We start from the raw sequence: 11,310 nt of genomic DNA, 5'->3' as shown, positions 1-11,310 counted from the left end.
CTGTACTAACCCTTCCTGGTCACCTGTACTAACCCTTCCTGGTCACCTGTACTAACCCTTCCTCTCACCTGTACTAACCCTTCCTCTCACCTGTGCTAACCCTTCCTGATCACCTGTACTAACCCTTCCTGGTCACCTGTACTAACCCTTCCTGATCACCTGTACTAACCCTTCCTGGTCACCTGTACTAACCCTTCCTGGTCACCTGTACTAACCCTTCCAGGTCACCTGTACTAACCCTTCCTGGTCACCTGTACTAACCCTTCCTGATCACCTGTACTAACCCTTCCTGATCACCTGTACTAACCCTTCCTGGTCACCTGTACTAACCCTTCCTGGTCACCTGTACTAACCCTTCCTGGTCACCTGTACTAACCCTTCCTGGTCACCTGTACTAACCCTTCCTGGTCACCTGTACTAACCCTTCCTGGTCACCTGTACTAACCCTTCATGGTCACCTGTGCTATCCCTTCCTGGTCACCCGTGCTAACCCTTCCAGGTCACCTGTGCTAACCCTTCCAGGTCACCTGTGCTAACCCTTCCTGGTCACCTGTGCTAACCCTTCCTGGTCACCTGTGCTAACCCTTCTTGCTCACCTGTGCTAACCCTTCCTGGTCACCTGTACTAACCCTTCCTGGTCACCTGTACTAACCCTTCCTGGTCACCTGTGCTATCCCTTCCTGGTCACCCGTGCTAACCCTTCCAGGTCACCCGTGCTAACCCTTCCAGGTCACCTGTGCTAACCCTTCCAGGTCACCTGTGCTAACCCTTCCTGGTCACCTGTGCTAACCCTTCCTGCTCACCTGTGCTAACCCTTCTTGCTCACCTGTGCTAACCCTTCCTGCTCACCTGTGCTAACCCTTCCTGATCACCTGTACTAACCCTTCCTGATCACCTGTACTAACCCTTCCTGATCACCTGTACTAACCCTTCCTGGTCACCTGTACTAACCCTTCCTGGTCACCTGTACTAACCCTTCCTGATCACCCGTACTAACCCTTCCTGGTCACCTGTACTAACCCTTCCTGGTCACCTGTACTAACCCTTCCTGGTCACCTGTACTAACCCTTCCTCTCACCTGTACTAACCCTTCCTGGTCACCTGTACTAACCCTTCCTGCTCACCTGTACTAACCCTTCCTGGTCACCTGTACTAACCCTTCCTCTCACCTGTACTAACCCTTCCTCTCACCTGTGCTAACCCTTCCTGATCACCTGTACTAACCCTTCCTGGTCACCTGTACTAACCCTTCCTGATCACCTGTACTAACCCTTCCTGGTCACCTGTACTAACCCTTCCTGGTCACCTGTACTAACCCTTCCAGGTCACCTGTACTAACCCTTCCTGGTCACCTGTACTAACCCTTCCTGGTCACCTGTAGTAACCCTTCCTGGTCACCTGTAGTAACCCTTCCTGGTCACCTGTACTAACCCTTCCAGGTCACCTGTACTAACCCTTCCTGGTCACCTGTACTAACCCTTCCTGGTCACCTGTACTAACCCTTCCTGGTCACCTGTACTAACCCTTCCTGGTCACCTGTACTAACCCTTCCTGGTCACCTGTGCTAACCCTTCCTGGTCACCTGTACTAACCCTTCCTGGTCACCTGTACTAACCCTTCCTGGTCACCTGTACTAACCCTTCCTGGTCACCTGTACTAACCCTTCCTGGTCACCTGTACTAACCCTTCCTGGTCACCTGTACTAACCCTTCCTGGTCACCTGTACTAACCCTTCCTGGTCACCTGTACTAACCCTTCCTGGTCACCTGTACTAACCCTTCCTGGTCACCTGTACTAACCCTTCCTGGTCACCTGTACTAACCCTTCCTGATCACCTGTACTCACCCTTCCTGATCACCTGTACTAACCCTTCCTGGTCACCTGTACTAACCCTTCCTGGTCACCTGTACTAACCCTTCCTGGTCACCTGTACTCACCCTTCCTGGTCACCTGTACTAACCCTTCCTTATCAGGAAGTCTCACGCACATGCTGTGTTGGTGGTGGTTTTTCATTGTATGGTTGAGTTGAATATTCATCATCTTTAAAGGAGTAATCTGTAACTTTCAATTCCAGGGATTTACCCAAGGTTACAGTGGTGTTGTCTGGACTGTAGGGCAACCCAGGCAGGTTACAGTGGTGTTGTCTAGACTGTAGGGCAACCCAGGCAGGCTACAGTGATGTTGTCTGGACTGTAGGGTAACCCAGGCAGGTTACAGTGATGTTGTCTAGACTGTCAACCCAGGCAGGTTCAGTGATGTTGTCTAGACTGTCCCCAGGCAGGTTACAGTGATGTTGTCTAGACTGTCAACCCAGGCAGGTTACAGTGATGTTGTCTGGACTGTAGGGCAACCAGGCAGGTTCAGTGATGTTGTCTGGACTGTAGGGCAACGCAGGCAGGTTACAGTGATGTTGTCTGGACTGTAGGGCAACAGGCAGGTTATCGTGATGTTGTCTAGACTGTCACCCAGGCAGGTTACAGTGATGTTGTCTAGACTGTCAACCAGGCAGGTTCAGTGATGTTGTCTGGACTGTAGGGCAACAGGCAGGTTACAGTGATGTTGTCTGGACTGTAGGGCAACCAGGCAGGTTCCTGTTGTCTGGACTGTAGGGCAACCCAGGCAGGCTACAGTGATGTTGTCTGGACTGTAGGGTAACCCAGGCAGGCTACAGTGATGTTGTCTGGACTGTAGGGCAACCCAGGCAGGTTACAGTGATGTTGTCTGGACATGCTTCCCCTGTAGGGCAACCCAGGCAGGCTACAGTGATGTTGTATGGACTGTAGGGCAACCCAGGCAGGCTACAGTGATGTTGTCTGGACTAGGGCAACCCAGGCAGGTTACAGTGATGTTGTCTGGACTGTAGGGCAACAGGCAGGCTACAGTGATGTTGTCACTGTAGGGTAACCCAGGCAGGCTTGATGTTGTCTGGACTGTATGGCAACCCAGGCAGGCTACAGTGATGCTGTCTGGACTGTAGGGCAACCCAGGCAGGCTACAGTGATGTTGTCTGGACTGTAGGGTCAGTGATGTTGTCTGGACTGTAGGGTAACCCAGGCAGGTTACAGTGATGTTGTCTGGACTGTAGGGCAACCCAGGCAGGTTACAGTGATGTTGTCTGGACTGTAGGGCAACCCAGGCAGGTTACAGTGATGTTGTCTGGACTGTAGGGCAACCCAGGCAGGTTACAGTGATGTTGTCTGGACTGTAGGGCAACCCAGGCAGGCTACAGTGATGTTGTCTGGACTGTAGGGCAACCCAGGCAGGTTACAGTGATGTTGTCTGGACTGTAGGGTAACCCAGGCAGGCTACAGTGATGTTGTCTGGACTGTAGGGCAACCCAGGCAGGCTACAGTGATGTTGTCACCTGTAGGGTAACCCAGGCAGGTTCAGTGGTGTTGTCACTGTAGGGTAACCCTTCCAGTGATGTTGTCTGGACTGTAGGGCAACCCAGGCAGGTTACAGTGATGTTGTCTGGACTGTAGGGTAACCCAGGCAGGTTACAGTGGTGTTGTCTGGACTGTAGGGTAACCCAGGCAGGCTACAGTGATGTTGTCTGGACTGTAGGGCAACCCAGGCAGGTTCAGTGATGTTGTCACTGTAGGGTAACCCAGGCAGGTTACAGTGATGTTGTCTGGACATGCTTCCCCCTGTAGGGCAACCCAGGCAGGCTACAGTGATGTTGTCTGGACTGTAGGGCAACCCAGGCAGGTTACAGTGATGTTGTCTGGACATGCTTCCCCTGTAGGGCAACCCAGGCAGGCTACAGTGATGTTGTCTGGACTGTAGGGTAACCCAGGCAGGCTACAGTGATGCTGTCTGGACTGTAGGGCAACCCAGGCAGGCTACAGTGATGTTGTCTGGACTGTAGGGCAACCCAGGCAGGTTACAGTGATGTTGTCTGGACTGTAGGGCAACCCAGGCAGGTTACAGTGATGTTGTCTGGACTGTAGGGCAACCCAGGCAGGTTACAGTGATGTTGTCTGGACTGTAGGGCAACCCAGGCAGGTTACAGTGATGTTGTCTGGACTGTAGGGCAACCCAGGCAGGCTACAGTGATGTTGTCTGGACTGTAGGGCAACCCAGGCAGGCTACAGTGATGTTGTCTGGACTGTAGGGTAACCCAGGCAGGTTACAGTGATGTTGTCTGGACTGTAGGGTAACCCAGGCAGGCTACAGTGATGTTGTCTGGACTGTAGGGCAACCCAGGCAGGCTACAGTGATGTTGTCTGGACTGTAGGGTAACCCAGGCAGGTTACAGTGGTGTTGTCTGGACTGTAGGGTAACCCAGGCAGGCTACAGTGATGTTGTCTGGACTGTAGGGCAACCCAGGCAGGTTACAGTGATGTTGTCTGGACTGTAGGGTAACCCAGGCAGGTTACAGTGGTGTTGTCTGGACTGTAGGGTAACCCAGGCAGGCTACAGTGATGTTGTCTGGACTGTAGGGCAACCCAGGCAGGTTACAGTGATGTTGTCTAGACTGTAGGGCAACCCAGGCAGGTTACAGTGATGTTGTCTGGACTGTAGGGTAACCCAGGCAGGTTACAGTGATGTTGTCTGGACATGCTTCCCCCTGTAGGGCAACCCAGGCAGGCTACAGTGATGTTGTATGGACTGTAGGGCAACCCAGGCAGGCTACAGTGATGTTGTCTGGACTGTAGGGCAACCCAGGCAGGTTACAGTGATGTTGTCTGGACTGTAGGGCAACCCAGGCAGGCTACAGTGATGTTGTCTGGACTGTAGGGTAACCCAGGCAGGCTACAGTGATGTTGTCTGGACTGTATGGCAACCCAGGCAGGCTACAGTGATGCTGTCTGGACTGTAGGGCAACCCAGGCAGGCTACAGTGATGTTGTCTGGACTGTAGGGCAACCCAGGCAGGCTACAGTGATGTTGTCTGGACTGTAGGGTAACCCAGGCAGGTTACAGTGATGTTGTCTGGACTGTAGGGCAACCCAGGCAGGTTACAGTGATGTTGTCTGGACTGTAGGGCAACCCAGGCAGGTTACAGTGATGTTGTCTGGACTGTAGGGCAACCCAGGCAGGTTACAGTGATGTTGTCTGGACTGTAGGGCAACCCAGGCAGGCTACAGTGATGTTGTCTGGACTGTAGGGTAACCCAGGCAGGTTACAGTGATGTTGTCTGGACTGTAGGGTAACCCAGGCAGGCTACAGTGATGTTGTCTGGACTGTAGGGCAACCCAGGCAGGCTACAGTGATGTTGTCTGGACTGTAGGGTAACCCAGGCAGGTTACAGTGGTGTTGTCTGGACTGTAGGGTAACCCAGGCAGGCTACAGTGATGTTGTCTGGACTGTAGGGCAACCCAGGCAGGTTACAGTGATGTTGTCTGGACTGTAGGGTAACCCAGGCAGGTTACAGTGGTGTTGTCTGGACTGTAGGGTAACCCAGGCAGGCTACAGTGATGTTGTCTGGACTGTAGGGCAACCCAGGCAGGTTACAGTGATGTTGTCTGGACTGTAGGGTAACCCAGGCAGGTTACAGTGATGTTGTCTGGACATGCTTCCCCCTGTAGGGCAACCCAGGCAGGCTACAGTGATGTTGTCTGGACTGTAGGGCAACCCAGGCAGGTTACAGTGATGTTGTCTGGACATGCTTCCCCCTGTAGGGCAACCCAGGCAGGCTACAGTGATGTTGTCTGGACTGTAGGGCAACCCAGGCAGGCTACAGTGATGTTGTCTGGACTGTAGGGCAACCCAGGCAGGCTACAGTGATGTTGTCTGGACTGTAGGGCAACCCAGGCAGGTTACAGTGATGTTGTCTGGACTGTAGGGTAACCCAGGCAGGTTACAGTGATGTTGTCTGGACTGTAGGGCAACCCAGGCAGGTTACAGTGATGTTGTCTGGACTGTAGGGCAACCCAGGCAGGTTACAGTGATGTTGTCTGGACTGTAGGGCAACCCAGGCAGGCTACAGTGATGTTGTCTGGACTGTAGGGCAACCCAGGCAGGCTACAGTGATGTTGTCTGGACTGTAGGGTAACCCAGGCAGGTTACAGTGATGTTGTCTGGACTGTAGGGCAACCCAGGCAGGTTACAGTGATGTTGTCTGGACTGTAGGGTAACCCAGGCAGGTTACAGTGGTGTTGTCTGGACTGTAGGGTAACCCAGGCAGGTTACAGTGATGTTGTCTGGACTGTAGGGCAACCCAGGCAGGTTACAGTGATGTTGTCTGGACTGTAGGGTAACCCAGGCAGGTTACAGTGATGTTGTCTGGACATGCTTCCCCCTGTAGGGCAACCCAGGCAGGCTACAGTGATGTTGTCTGGACTGTAGGGCAACCCAGGCAGGTTACAGTGATGTTGTCTGGACATGCTTCCCCCTGTAGGGCAACCCAGGCAGGCTACAGTGATGTTGTCTGGACTGTAGGGCAACCCAGGCAGGTTACAGTGATGTTGTCTGGACTGTAGGGCAACGCAGGCAGGTTACAGTGATGTTGTCTGGACTGTAGGGCAACGCAGGCAGGCTACAGTGATGTTGTCTGGACTGTAGGGTAACCCAGGCAGGTTACAGTGATGTTGTCTGGACATGCTTCCCCCTGTAGGGCAACCCAGGCAGGCCTGGTTACAATGGAGTGAAGGGACAGAAGGGAGAGTCCTATGTGACCAACCATAAAGGTGAGTGGAAGATGTGATCCAGATTAGAATGGGCAACGTGAGAAAATCTTACGCCTCGATCAGACCATCAGCTTCATTGCGTTTTGGTACACCAGAAGTACACTCATTTCCATTGGAACGCTGCGTTTGCCTTGCGTCATTGCGTTGTAGAGGCAGTTCCACTGCGTTCTGGTTGGTGCATACCTTGGGATTTATCCAAGTATACATCAAACTGTATGTGTAGACTATACAGAAAGGTTGGCAGAAGGTGAATGTTGAACCTTACACACACACACACACACATATAACCAGTAAACAATGGCACGCAAGGGTAGCCTAGTGGTTAGAGTGTTGGCCTAGTAACCAGAAGGTTGCCAGTTCAAACCCCTGAACTGACAAGGTACAAATCTGTTGTTCTGCCCCTGAACAGGCAGTTAACCCACTGTTCCTAGGCTGTCATTGAAAATAATAATTTGTTCTTAACTGACCTGCCTAGTTAAATAAAGGTCCCAAAAAAAAACCTACATCATGATGGAAATCTGATTGCAGGATTTATTAAGCAGCAATGATGAGGTGTTACGAGTCTCCACACCAATACACACCACTGACAGGACAGTGAGTTCTTTAGTATGTGTATGTGATTCCTGTGGGAATGGAACCCGTACCTTTGTGTCATACTTTTCCAACTGAGCCACAGAGGAAAACATATGTCAGTGCTGTATATTTTAACCCAAAGCTGGTTTGAAATTACATTTGTCAAATTACATGAAATGTAAAATGCACTTTTTAAATGTCCCCCTCAAACTTCTTCATAACATTGCCTTTAGCATTTTGGTGTAATACATTGACATTACATAACTTGTTGTTTTGGACATTTGAATTGACAGGTGCGAAGGGTGACCCGGGCTTCAATGGCCCCAACGGACCGCATGGCGCCACCGGTCGACCAGGATCCGATGGCTCCCCTGGCGCTGTGGGAGACCCCGGACCCCCGGTGAGTTAGTGGGCTAGTCTGTCAGAGGAACATTAATCTACCCAGGGTCATTTTGATTTGAAATGTGGGGGGACATTAGGATAATTTCCTACATTTCCACACTATAATATTGGGGTAACAGTTAATTCCCACTGGGCACAGACGTTAATTCAACGTCTATTCAACATCTATTCCACGTTGGTTCAATGTAATTTCATTGAAATGACGTGGAAACAACGTTGCTTCAACCAGTGTGTTCCCAGCGGGTTAGTGCATCTGCAGTCTGTCTGTGTTGTCAGTGTACGATTTCTGCTCCGGGCTTCCACTAGGTACAGATCTAGGATTAGCTTGCCCTCCCCAAGACCCAACCTAAATCATTAGTGGGGAAACACAAAACTGACTTTAGATCAGCCTGTAAGGGACAACTTGTGATGACTTGCCATCCGTCAGGGTGACGGTTATGGTGGCTCGGTAGGTGACAAAGGCTACCCAGGGCTCCATGGTCCTAAAGGCCCCCCAGGCACACCGGGCCCCCCAGGCCCTGGTGCTCCAGGCCGTCATGGCCACCAAGGGCCCCCAGGGGATGCGGGCCTCCCAGGTCCCCCTGGACAAACTGGACAACCTGGACCTCTAGGTAGGACCGATAGAGAGAGAAACGCCTGAATGAAAATCTACTCCGTGGTAATGGTCTTAGGTTAACATTATGTCATTTAATATTTACTGAACAAAATGCGTTCTGTCTATTTATTGCATATATGTGTTTAATCATGGCAAATCTAGTTCAGCTCAAAATCTGTTTTACCGAAGGGAAACCTTTTTCTTTGCATCACCAGGCGAGGTTCTGCCCTGTGGCCCTTCCAACCCTGGCCTACCTGGATTAAAGGGTCTACTTGGGCCCCCAGGTAAGCAACTACTGTACATACACACATAATCTTTAACAGTGTCAGTATGTGTTTTTAGGTTTTCTTAGCATACTTTGGGAGTCTGAAATATGATTAATAGGTGATATAATGATTGAACGTGGTGATAGGTTGATTGACAGGGGATAGATTGATTGACAGTGTTGATACATTGATTGACAGGGGATATATTGATTGACAGTGGTGATAGATTGATTGACAGGGGATATATTGATTGACAGTGGTGATAGTTTGATTGACAGGGGATAGATTGATTGACAGTGTTGATACATTGATTGACAGGGGATATATTGATTGACAGTGGTGATAGATTGATTGACAGGGGATAGATTGATTGACAGTGTTGATACATTGATTGACAGGGGATATATTGATTGACAGTGGTGATGGATTGATTGACAGGGGATATATTGATTGACAGTGGTGATAGATTGATTGACAGGGGATATATTGATTGCCACTGACTGATCAACCTGTTCTGATTGACCCTCCCCAGGGAATCCTGGGACACCAGGACCACTTGGTTTCCCAGGTCCCACAGGTTCCCTTGGACCTCAAGGCATGAGAGGAGATGACGGGACAGATGGAGGAACTGGACCACCAGGTAATGACGGTTTGGAAGGGATCACACAAGTGTTAATCCTTTGTACATGGGGCCTCCTGAGTGGCTCAGTGGTCTAAGGCACTGCATCGCAGTGCTAGCTGTGCTACTAGAGATCCTGGTTCGAGTCCAGGATCTGCCGCATCCGGCTGAGACCGGGAGACACATGGGGCGGCGCTCAATTGCGTTCTGGGTTTATTTTCTAAATGAGCTTTTATGTCATTAATAGACAGAGTTTAGTTGGATGGCTGGTTGGTGTGTTTGTTGGTCAGTGGGTTCATTTGTTAGGCAGACAAGTGATAAAGTTAAAGTAAAATCAAACCAGAGTTGCATTCTATCTTTATGAAATGGATTGGACCTGGCTAGGTTCCACCATACGTCCAGTAGAGGGCAGTGCTAACCCTACCTCAGCAGTGCTAACCCTACCTCAGCAGTGCTAACCCTACCTCAGCAGTGCTAACCCTACCTCAGCAGTGCTACTCCAACCTCAGCAGTGCTACTCCAACCTCAGCAGTGCTACTCCTACCTCAGCAGTGCTAACCCTACCTCAGCAGTGCTACTCCAACCTCAGCAGTGCTACTCCAACCTCAGCAGTTCTACTCCAACCTCAGCAGTTCTAACCCTACCTCAGCAGTGCTACTCCAACCTCAGCAGTTCTACTCCAACCTCAGCAGTGCTACTCCAACCTCAGCAGTGCTACTCCAACCTCAGCAGTGCTAACCCTACCTCAGCAGTTCTACTCCAACCTCAGCAGTGCTAACCCTACCTCAGCAGTGCTACTCCAACCTCAGCAGTGCTAACCTCAGCAGTACCTCAGCAGTGCTAACCCAACCTCAGCAGTTCTACTCCAACCTCAGCAGTTCTAACCCTACCTCAGCAGTGCTACTCCAACCTCAGCAGTTCTACTCCAACCTCAGCAGTGCTACTCCAACCTCAGCAGTGCTACTCCTACCTCAGCAGTGCTAACCCTACCTCAGCAGTGCTACTCCAACCTCAGCAGTGCTACTCCAACCTCAGCAGTTCTACTCCTACCTCAGCAGTGCTAACCCTACCTCAGCAGTGCTACTCCAACCTCAGCAGTGCTACTCCAACCTCAGCAGTGCTACTCCAACCTCAGCAGTTCTACTCCTACCTCAGCAGTGCTAACCCTACCTCAGCAGTGCTACTCCAACCTCAGCAGTGCTACTCCAACCTCAGCAGTTCTACTCCTACCTCAGCAGTGCTACTCCAACCTCAGCAGTGCTACTCCAACCTCAGCAGTTCTACTCCTACCTCAGCCGTGCTACTCCTACCTCAGCAGTGCTACTCCTACCTCAGCAGTGCTACTCCTACCTCAGCAGTGCTGCTCCTACCTCAGCAGTGCTACTCCTACCTCAGCAGTGCTGCTCCTACCTCAGCAGTGCTACTCCTACCTCAGCAGTGCTACTCCTACCTCAGCAGTGCTACTCCTACCCCAGCAGTGCTACTCCAACCTCAGCAGTGCTACTCCTACCTCAGCAGTGCTACTCCAGTAAAACTCCAACCTCAGCCGTGCTACTCCTACCTCAGCCGTGCTACTCCTACCTCAGCCGTGCTACTCCTACCTCAGCCGCGCTACTCCTACCTCAGCAGTGCTACTCCTACCTCAGCAGTGCTACTCCTACCTCAGCAGTGCTGCTCCTACCTCAGCAGTGCTACTCCTACCTCAGCAGTGCTACTCCTACCTCAGCAGTGCTACTCCAGTGCTACTCCTACCTCAGCAGTGCTACTCCTACCCCAGCAGTGCTACTCCAACCTCAGCAGTGCTACTCCTACCTCAGCAGTGCTACTCCAGTAAAACTCCAACCTCAGCCGTGCTACTCCTACCTCAGCCGTGCTACTCCTACCTCAGCCGCGCTACTCCTACCTCAGCAGTGCTACTCCTACCTCAGCAGTGCTACTCCTACCTCAGCCGTGCTACTCCTACCTCAGCCGTGCTACTCCTACCTTAGCCGTGCTACTCCTACCTCAGCAGTGCTACTCCTACCTCAGCAGTGCTACTCCAGTAAAACTCCTACCTCAGAAATTCTAATCTAGACGATATTGAATAGAGACACAAAACTTGACCGTGGTCATTCCTCAGGCTTGTAATATTTACAGAGTAAATAGATATCATCTTAAAATGAAGACGGGTTATAATGGTTATAACTGAAGGGACTGGTTGGAGAGTTAGTGTTTGTAGTTAGTG

The sequence above is a fragment of the Oncorhynchus keta genome, chromosome 15 (assembly GCF_023373465.1).
Source record: "Oncorhynchus keta strain PuntledgeMale-10-30-2019 chromosome 15, Oket_V2, whole genome shotgun sequence".
Lineage (NCBI taxonomy): Eukaryota > Metazoa > Chordata > Actinopteri > Salmoniformes > Salmonidae > Oncorhynchus > Oncorhynchus keta.
This window is presented reverse-complemented; position numbering follows the sequence as displayed.